Source organism: Sinocyclocheilus anshuiensis, unplaced genomic scaffold (genome assembly GCF_001515605.1).
Source record: "Sinocyclocheilus anshuiensis isolate Anshui unplaced genomic scaffold, SAMN03320099.WGS_v1.1 scaffold976, whole genome shotgun sequence".
NCBI lineage: Eukaryota > Metazoa > Chordata > Actinopteri > Cypriniformes > Cyprinidae > Sinocyclocheilus > Sinocyclocheilus anshuiensis.
Genome location: NW_015552538.1, coordinates 2656467 through 2668047, shown reverse-complemented (window position 1 = coordinate 2668047; position 11581 = coordinate 2656467).

Here is an 11581-nt window from a genome sequence, read left to right as displayed (position 1 = left end):
CTCGAATAGTTCCTGTATCAAATGAAGGCCCGCCTTCTGAAATACGAAATGTGCTGTGATTGGTTAGCCAGGCCAGTATGTGTTGTGATTGGCAGCACTCGGCGCCTGGTCGGGAAATGTCATGCCCCTTACCATAGCCGCCTGTGAGCTTCAGTGTAAATATTGCGTCAATATCAAATCAATTTGAGCACGATTTAAACCCGGATGATTGTAACCACTCTAAGTTCGTCTGCCTTGGGAGAGCTAGTGTGTCTCCGACATAGTGATAGCACTTGTTGCCTTCTCTAGTGCAGCTCAACCAGGTCTCGTCCCATTCGTCGATATTTGTGATATCACAAATCCCGGAAAAATATGCGTTGTAGTCCAAACGAGTCGTTCGTTGTGGTTTTTGAAAAGTGATTTCTGTTAAATAAAATATCTCCTTTTGAAGTGGACTTTGGGCTTTGTAACTTTGCAGATCTTTTTTATGCTCAAACAGCAACATTACAGACTAACTAAAGTTGAAAATGTGAAAAAGCATAATAGGACCCCTTTAATAAAGCCAGGGCATCTATTCTGTTCATAAAGCTCATGAGGTTTTCACTGATGAATAAACTATAGCTAATTTGCACTGAAATAAGTTTGGGCTAAATTTTTTCAGTGTGAGTGCAATTCTTCAGCATCTACAGCATTCTACAGTCTTATGGATATTATTAGAAAATTATATCTTCTAGACAAAGTGTATTGTTTGTTACACAATGTATTCTTTTAAGGTACATTCTTCTCTTCATCTCTGTGTTTTCAAACGACATGATATTGTTTTCTAATAAAAAAGTTGCAGTTAACCTAATAATGTAATTTCTACCATTCACCCTTCCTTCATTCCAAACCCTGTATGACTTTCTTTCTTCCCTGGAATATAAAGGGCTATTGAAGACTGTATTGGTCACTCTGTTCCATAGAATTTATAATAAAAGGAAAATCTATTTGAGTCCATTTGCAAGAGCTCTGCTTCATCAGCCCCAGGACACAATTACATCTGTTACAACAAAGACAGAAAATCATCTGATTGGCTGGAAGTTGTAAAAGAATGATGACGAAACATGCATAATTGATTAGATAATAGGATTATTCATAAGAAGTGACTCAAGATTACATATCAACAGATGGACCCTAGAAATTCAGATTTTCAAACCCACAGCCATAATTCATAGTTTAACCTATAGGTGCATATTCAAATAAATATTAATTTCCAATATCTACATGAGCCATGAGCTATATGAGTTCAAACATTGAAACACACAGTATGCTCATCTATTATTATATAGCAGATATGATAAAATCAGTCAGGTTATGGCTGTTTGATATAATTTGCTCAAATATTTAAAGTGATATTAATGTGATGATAAATGCTATAGCGATAGAGTTGTTATTTCTCAGTTATCATAGTAAAATCTTTAAAGCGTAAAATTAGCAGATTAAAAAATCATTGTTGATGTGCTTGCAGATGTTTTGCAGAAACTAGCATTTTCAACAGTCCTGCTGCTGGGGAATATCATACCAACATATCAGATTAAATGAGAATTGTTTGTCATGAGGGGCAGTAGTCCTCATGGGTAGCAGGGCCTCATGTTCATATATCCTGGCAGGGTGTGAAATGAAACACACTATTGAGTTTCTCATAGCTGCTCCACATTAGATGTAGTTGTGACCTTAGGCTCTGGTTACTACTGACCTGCTATGTACAATTTATTTTGCTTGCAATATACCTCTCACAAGCTATTCATCATATAATGAAAAAAAACACTTGGTACAGACTGCCTCCATTCAAAAGGGAGAACATAACAGAAAACAAAGGGAGAAGGTATGTAATATTGTCTTGTAAGGGTCCTGACACCTTTAGCATAAATGAGGCTGATCAAATGACCTGAATGAATGAAAAAAAAAATTGATCAGATGTGCAATCATCAATTTGCACCAACTTTCAGCTATTGTAGACATTATGTATCTTTTGACACAGGTCTTCCTGATAGGCCAAAAAGATGTCACAACCACCGTTAACATGTTGTCCTGAACTTCACATCCAGAGAGGTTAGTTAATCACAAACAGAGGTCAATTATTTGGTTGCCGTGATTTTGCCAAGTAAGACATGCTCCTGGATCAACATCTTTTGTTGATCCTGGATCAACATTACTGTCCAAAAATACAGACTTAACCCAATCCCTACCCCTAAACCTACCTAACCTTACCCATAATTTATTCCTAAAATCAAAGGGAAATGATAGCTGATTAACAAGGTTGTAGTAGCACCTAATCCTGATTGTAAGCCTAAAACTTACATTTCCTGAAAAGTTATCTCTCAATTCTGATTGGTTGATTGGAATGATGTTGATCCGGGAACATGTTGTACTTGGTCAAATCACGCTCACCCAATTATTTAGAGGTTTTATATAGGAAAAAAAATACTGTTTAACTCCAAGGAAAATCGTTGGCCCTGTTTCCACCAAACATATGTGTTGTTGGTGATCTGATCGCTAATTGTCGTTACTGTTTCCTGATGTTAAAATGCCTCTCAGATATGTCTTCTTTTACCACTTGCGTTTGAAGTTTAAGACCTTCTTATTTTGTCATACCTTGTGTCACTTTTGTGGGAGCGCCAAGGGCTGCTCACAAATATGAATAAATAGACAAACTAATTTTATGCAAAAACATATCAATTAGGTTATTTTCAGATTTTTGTATATATTATATTTAAATTTTATATTAAAAGAGGGAAATAGCATTCATATATATTCATTAGTTTGACTTTGTAAATAAAGCAAAACATAATCACTGAGTGATAGGCTAAATCCAAACTTAAGACACAAAATATTCTCACTGTAGCAGGGGTGCTCAATGTTGCTCATTTTAATCAGCATTAATATTATAATTCATTGTAACCAAAAGAACAATTTCATCTTAATTGCCAATGCAATAGCCAAGAGATTGTCTACTTAAAACAATGAAGCATGGTTTACTAGATTAAGATTAATGCATTAGGCTAAACTAAACACCAAGTTGCGGCCTGAAAAAAGGAGTTGGGCTAAAGTTCATAAGAGCCACAGATGGACCACAACAATCTGACACATTTTAAACAAACAAAAGCAGGTTGTTGTCTATTCGGGGATTTTGAGTAGGCTAGGTCAAGCCGTAAATGCATTGTCTACAATTATTGTGGCTCTAATTGGCATTTGAATAGCATTCATTTGTAGCCCTAATTGTTTGCCTATGGATTCCTTTTTAAGTTTGTTGTAGTTATTTTTTGATAAAAGAAAACCCAATAACTACTAGTAGTAGAGGAGACAGAAGGTCTGCTGTAAGATAATTGGAAAGTAAAGGCACATTGATGTAGAAATATCACACCCTGTGCTACACAAAACACATCATTGTGCACCAGTCACAAACCCATCCGCCAACACTTAAGCGTTCTGCTGCCATTTTGCATGTGAACTTTTGAACTTTATTTTTATTTTGTAAATGTGCTAGATTTTCCGTTTGCTTGTGAGTTCATGAACTTTTGTGTTGAGGGAAACCGGTTCAGATATGATGCTTCTTTTGTTAAGAGAGTAATTTGTCTGTCTGGAGTTCAGTCAGTACTGCTTAGTGTGTAATAATTTGATGCTGTTTGTTTAGGAATGCATGTATTTAATTGCTTGTTAGTTCAAATTAACCTGGACTTGAACTTTGCAGACATGATTCATAACAGTTTGCAATTAAAGACTCTCAAATTGTTAATTGCGCCTAAAAAGTTCTATTCTGTTGTTGATACAATGGATGTTATGGTTTGCCTTTTGTTATAGATGAGCTTTTGTTTCATTTAAACTATATTTTGAGTTGTGTGAGAAAGGCATTTAAACTGACATCCACTGTTACAGAAAGCCAGATGTAAGCATCATTTATAAAAGTGTCATAGTATTTTTCTTTTTTTATAGTTCCTGTTTTTCAGTGAATGGACAGACCAATGTTTTCAATACTTTCCTTTGTTTTCCACACAAAATGTGACCTTTTTATGCTGTTCTATGTTTTTGTTTCAAGCTGTATTTCAACTCCATGTCTGTTTTTTATTACTGCAAAACAAGCCAATTACCTGCCATTGATGTACAATAAGATTGTTCATCTTAATTAACAACATTAATATTGATGACGAGAAAGTTTGTTGTTTGTGCTCTCTGTGCTGAGAGAGAATGTTGGCACTATCCCGTCAGCGGAAGGTGATTGATGCTTTCAGACATGAACATCCTCTAGGGACGTCAGAGGCCTCTCACAGGTAGGTCTCAGTCAGAGACCATGTGCAAGAAGGAAAGAATCTTATAGTTTCCCACTCTTTCTATTCTCATTTTCTCTTTTCACTTAAAGAAGATTTCTTGTGACAATCTTAGTTTGTTTTGATAAGTTTGTCCTAGATTTTTCTCTTCAGAAATCTTTCATCTCCTGTGGCATGTACTGTGGGAACAGCTAGGTTTCCTCACTGCCGGAGTCAGCAATTTTACCATCACATGTGCAGCTCAGAGCCCTACACTTCAATAAACACCACAGCGGGAGGTAGCGCTTTAATAGTTAGAACTCACATTGCACTCTGTGCTGGGGTATCATTTTCTCCCAAAACATTCACTTTTTTAAGGCTCCCACTCGCTGAGCCTCAGGAAATTCACAAAACTGTGCAATTTAAAACCTAAATCTTGTTTAAAGGATATAGTAAGGTTTCTCTGGCTGACAAAGCTGGCGACTGTTGAATGGACTTGTGAATGAAGGAGAACATTTGGCTTGTTTTCTGATTCTAGTTTTGTGGAGTTCTGGGTGAGCTGTTGAGGGGGAGTACTTTAGGAAAGACAAGTAGATTTAAAGGGATAATGAAAAGTCTCAATTTCTTTTGAAATAAAATGGTTTATCTTTGCAAGAGTGTCTAAAATCTTTGTTTTTTATTTCTCGAAATTGTTCATTCTTAATTATTGTTCATGTGATGCACACAAGCACACTAGTGGCGAGGCCAGAAATTTTAAAGTAAATGGACCTCAGTGCCTACTCTCAAACTGAAGTACATCATTTTACAATACATAAGATAATTGTTTTTTAATTTTGACAGCTAAAAATGGCATTATCATGTTTTGGCTGAAAGAGAAAAGGCCAAAAATATATGCCTACATTGAACATTTCTTTTAATGCTTTTACACTTTTGACCATCAATCTGAGTGGGCCAGTTGCACCTTGGTCCTTATAGCCTTGCTGCTGAAGTACACTGATATTTTTTTATTCAATGTTAAAGTGTCATTATCATGTTCTTCTTTTTGTTAACATAGTTTCCTGGTTTTCAATATTTTATTAAAAGGCAAAGTAAAGTGTATAATAAATGGCATGCTGCTGGCTGTATTTCTCATCTCATTTCCCAGATCACCTCTCTCTTGACACATTGTCGGCTAGCTCAGCTTCCAGACAGCTCAGGACTATGACTCAAAGACTTTATTCTTTGGACCCCTTTGTCAGCATGTTTTTATTACCTTGCTTTTTTTTAGATGTCCACCACTTTGTTTGATGTGCTCCTTTTTCTCTTGTACTTTTGTATTACTGAGGTTCTTTCTGTAGTGTTTTTCCACTCTGTTCAAGTTTCTTGTTTGCTGTTCAAATACAGTGCTGATTTAAGTGTTTAAGTAAATCTAATGATTCTACCTTCAACGTGTGTTCTTTAAATTGGCCGAAAAATAATTAATGGTCCTTTTCAAGAAAGTTCTTGTACTTTGTTTTTCAAGCCAGCAGTACATGCAGCAATGTAAATATTTTCCTGGAGTTTAAAGCAGCAGAATAATCGCTCGCATGATTTCCACAAAACTGAGAGTCCTGATGCACATTGACTCAGCTGTACAAATCTTTTCACTTCTTTGAGGAATGGTTAAGAGAAAACTTGTGAACTGAACATTTAGCCTGCAGCCTAGCTTGGAGATTTTAGGAGAATTGAATTTGATTAAGTCTTTAGTGCTTTTTTTCTCCCTTCATATTTCCTAGAAAATGTTTTGTATGTACGTTAGAGGGTACTTTTGTGTAAGAGCATGCTCTGAGCACATCATGTTTTTTTGATGAATATTGAACCAAACATTAGAAGGCTCACCTCCACAGTTCAGAAACATAACCTCAGCTCAGGGGGCCGGCTTGGGATAACAGGGTCTGCGATTATCTCAGCTGGAAAAGTCTCCGGAGCACAGACAACACCACTAACTCCCATAGGGGTCTTTGCAGTGCCAGGTTCTACACCATTATTTATGCTGAGATTGTTTACAGCACAGATACAAACATTCAAATGGTCTGGAGAGGCAGAGTGGACCTGCTGACTGAGGGATGTGTCTGGTCACCTGTGTGTAGTTCCACAAAGTGTGCATGTTTCATACAGCAAGGGCTTGTGTGCTTCAGTGAGCTGTCACATTTTGTTCAGTGTTTGTGTGTTAATGTTGGCTTGAGTTTTGGACTTACTAAAAAATGCATTTCTGTATTGCTGTGTGCTCCTAAATAAAACATGAGAAGTCAATCTTTGTGTAAGCTTTTTTTTTTTTAATGCTTTAACACTTTTTTTTTCTGAACTTTGATGTGAAAACTTGCATTCAAATGTGAAACATATCAAAACATTCTCTAAAGTGGTAAAATACCAATCGGAAATTCTCAAAAATGAATTCATCATGAATGCCATTATATACTGTTTTGATGCAGAATGTCTGCTACATCATTTAAATGGTTCATATAATACAAATTTTACTTAAAAATAAAAGTTCAGTCAGTCAGTCAGACAATTTATTAATTGATCTGTTTTAATCAAATTATTATTAAAGATAACCTAAATGTTTAGTTCACTCAAAAAGACTTTAAAGACTTTTTATTATTGTGGCAGAAAATAAAATAATTGAGTATATTACAAAATGTTATAAAAGTTTTCCAAAAACACCCCTCAGTCCAGGCAAAACTGCATTTGCTCTTCCACATCCGAGTACTGGTGAACTTGTAAGTATCACTTGGCCGGTCAAATTTGAGGACTAGATCTAAATGTTGTACAGTCTGAGAAAGATTAATTAACTGCATAATTCATAAGTATTTATCATTCCTCTGGAAGTCTGATTACTAGCCATAAAGTGGGTGTTTACAGACCCTCTTCAGACCTTTGTTATACTGTAATCCTGTTAAATGCACTGAGAGATCCACACACCAAAGACTTTTTGTAATTCCTCCAGCTCTGCCTTTCGGTGTTTTGCAGAGGTTGCAGAATCAGAGGCCAGCCTCACTTTAATGCAGATTCTCACAGTATAATCAGCATATATTGTGGATACAGGAGAATAAATCGTGCTTCACACCTGATTAATTACTGTTTAGCCTATAAAATTCTAACATTCTATCTGGCAGTGTTAAGGTGCATAGATTATGTGATTTTGTGTGGAGTTTTTGTTTTATAATGTCTGATGTTAATGTCTTATAGGCTATAGCATAAAATAGGCAATATATTTTAAACATGAATGTTTACTCATATATGCTTTCATCTATGAATTATACATTTTGCCATGCAGTCAGGCTTTACAATGCAATTTTTCAACAGCAATAAATGTTAGCATTAGAATGTAAAGAACAGGTTTTTAACAATGATAAATATGTGCATATCCAAGTGTGACATTTTACTAAATTTCCCGCGAGCCACGAATGAGAAATGTAGGCTAAATTATTATTTTTATAATAATAATTTAAAAAAATCAGTAGTGAAACTTTTTTTATGATTCGAATAGCTGCAACGTCACATTTTCCCTGTAAAATATCAACAATCAAGTTCTCATTACTCAGTATTTTCGCCAGGTGATTTCCGATTCAGGAATGAATCATTCTTTTGAGTTGGTTCGTTTTAATAAATTGGTCAAACCGGCATGAATTGTACAGTCGTTTGGAATCTTGTCTAAATCATTCAAACCGATTATTCACGAAATTAACCGTTTGGAGAGATTTCACGCTCAGTATGTCAACGAACAAGGAGAAAAAAAGATTCAAGTAGTACTTCAACGAAGGTTTTTATTAAAGTTAAACATAGTTAACGTTAAAGTTAACGTGCAGCTCGTGAATGACTCGGGTAAAAGCAATTTCCAACCTTGTTTGGAGTGTCAAACCAACGTATTGTTGATTTGTTTTTACCGCCATACGCGGAGAAACTATAGAAGAAGAAAAAAGGCTTGAATTACGACAGAAAAAGATTTGACAAAAAGATTTTATTCGGTGCAGAAATTTTAACATGGTGTGCAAAAAAAAAAAAAGCTTGAAAGTTAGATAACAACCAAATACAATTCAGGCTTAATTCTAATCCTTTCCATCTTTTTTTAAGATGGCTGTCAAGGAACTCAACTGGCCTGAGGTCTTGCATGTCTTGGAGATATTCTCTAACTGGAGTGCTAATGATTCTGCTCATTTGTTAGGCCTTCGCCAGACAGCGCTTTAAAAACAAAGTAGAGTTATTGTGATTTTGGGTTTATTAAGGCTACTTGAGCATATATACTCAATTTTTTGTTTTCTACTTTTCATTATTTTCATCTCGAAGACCCGTCTTCTTCAGAATAGCAGTAATATTGTTCATAGTAGCCCAATTTTCAAGTTTTCCTTGAAAGCACACTAGAGAAAATGTTTAACTGGTTGTAGCTGTAGACTCTGTGGCATCACTATCTTAGAGCTTTCTGTCAACACTAGGATAATTCTGTTTCTATTTTCATGTCTCTCTTCAGTTTACATATATTAATTTGTTCTGTGCTAGGACAAAATATTTGTTTTTCCACCCTTTCCTTCCAGCATCCAGTAGGTCACTTAAGACTTGAAACATGCATCCTTTTAGTTCAATAAGCTCTTTTAGCTGGACAAGCTCGATTTCTCATGCAGTGTTCCTTTTTCGCGGAATTTGTGTGAACAGAAATCATAACACAAAGTGCACTTTGGATTCATAGGCTAATGATACATGGGGCAACTTTTTGAGCAATGTTGCCAGGCAACTTTGGTTAATGTTGTCTAAATCATTCAAACCGATTATTCACGAAATTAACCGTTTGGAGAGATTTCACGCTCAGTATGTCAACGAACAAGGAGAAAAAAAGATTCAAGTAGTACTTCAACGAAGGTTTTTATTAAAGTTAAACATAGTTAACGTTAAAGTTAACGTGCAGCTCGTGAATGACTCGGGTAAAAGCAATTTCCAACCTTGTTTGGAGTGTCAAACCAACGTATTGTTGATTTGTTTTTACCGCCATACGCGGAGAAACTATAGAAGAAGAAAAAAGGCTTGAATTACGACAGAAAAAGATTTGACAAAAAGATTTTATTCGGTGCAGAAATTTTAACATGGTGTGCAAAAAAAAAAAAAGCTTGAAAGTTAGATAACAACCAAATACAATTCAGGCTTAATTCTAATCCTTTCCATCTTTTTTTAAGATGGCTGTCAAGGAACTCAACTGGCCTGAGGTCTCGCATGTCTTGGAGATATTCTCTAACTGGAGTGCTAATGATTCTGCTCATTTGTTAGGCCTTCGCCAGACAGCGCTTTAAAAACAAAGTAGAGTTATTGTGATTTTGGGTTTATTAAGGCTACTTGAGCATATATACTCAATTTTTTGTTTTCTACTTTTCATTATTTTCATCTCGAAGACCCGTCTTCTTCAGAATAGCAGTAATATTGTTCATAGTAGCCCAATTTTCAAGTTTTCCTTGAAAGCACACTAGAGAAAATGTTTAACTGGTTGTAGCTGTAGACTCTGTGGCATCACTATCTTAGAGCTTTCTGTCAACACTAGGATAATTCTGTTTCTATTTTCATGTCTCTCTTCAGTTTACATATATTAATTTGTTCTGTGCTAGGACAAAATATTTGTTTTTCCACCCTTTCCTTCCAGCATCCAGTAGGTCACTTAAGACTTGAAACATGCATCCTTTTAGTTCAATAAGCTCTTTTAGCTGGACAAGCTCGATTTCTCATGCAGTGTTCCTTTTTCGCGGAATTTGTGTGAACAGAAATCATAACACAAAGTGCACTTTGGATTCATAGGCTAATGATACATGGGGCAACTTTTTGAGCAATGTTGCCAGGCAACTTTGGTTAATGTTGCCATCAATGGGCAACCAGGTGAGACACAGGGCCCACGACCGATCTAAAGTATCCAGATAGAAATTTGGATACAATGGGAGTTAATTCAAAAATGTCCTGGCTCTTCCAAGCTCTATAATGGCAGTGAATGGGTGTTGAGATTTTGAAGTCCAATAAGGAGCATACATCCATCAGAAAAGTACTCCACACAGCTCTGGGGGATTAATAAAGGCCTTCTGAAGGAAATCGATGCATTTGAGTAAGAAAAATATCCATATTTAAAAGTTAATAACCCATAATCGCTAGCTTCTGCTCACTGTCATACGCACGTGCACAAGAGTGTGGAGTTCCAGTGGATGACGTAGGTGTAGCATAAGCTCCGGTGAGAAGTGACAAACATGGAAGCACAGTGGAGAGAGCAAAACACCAGTCACGAATTAGAAATACAAAATGAGGATTTAAAAAAAAATAAATAAATGTTGGAGGATTTTGATATAAGCCAAGAGGAGACTGGTTTTCCATTGCTGTAAGAAAATTTCTCACGAGACTATAGCATATTCTCACTGGAGCTTATGCTACGCCTACGTCAGGACATTTATTAATATAACTCTGATTGTATTCGTCTGAAAGAATAAACTCGTATACACCTAGGATAGCTTGAGGGTGAGTAAATCATGGGGTATTAAAGTTACTATCCCTTTAAAACTTCCAATGCTTTGGCCAAAAATACATGTTTACATATTTGTAGAAAGTCTGTTTGTTAATAAGTCTGTTTGCTCTTAGTGAAGGGTTTGATTTATGTCTGTCTTGTATTTTGTTTTTTGTTAATTTTCTTTTGCCTTTCCTGTTCATTATTTACAAAAAGGATTTACGTGCAAAGAAAATCTCTAATTGCAATAGAGAGTGTTATAGCTCAAGTAAATGTGACCCTTGTTGAACACTGAACATTTTATGTTGCCGACTGTGTGTGCTTTATTTTTACAGTAGAGGAAATAGGACTAAGTATTTTAGCACACTTTGTAATAGCACCGCACTCTGTGACCTTTTATTTCAAAGTTTGCCCCTTCCTGAATTAGAACCTGAGACTCTCATGTCAACAGCCTCTCATAAATCCTTAAGCTACTAGAATATGACATTGTTTCTTTGCCCCCATTTTGCTTTTGTGTTGTTGGAAAAATTGATTGAATTTTAATTTTGTTCTTCCTTAAAAGCTTAACGCAGTTTTTAGAAGAGTTATACATTCTTAAAGTCAGTTCACATCATGTGAAAATCAGTCCTACCCCTCAGGTACAGATCTTTCTTAATGCTGCTCCTTCTCTTTTCTTTAAAGAGCTCTTTATGCACAATTGCATTACATTTTCACATTCCACAAATGAATAATTGAGGTCCCTGCGCAAAGACTTATCATTATGGTTCCCTCAGAGTGGGACGAATGTCCCACACGTCTCTGAAGACCTGCCAGAACGGCTCAGTGAGATGCAGAGCCG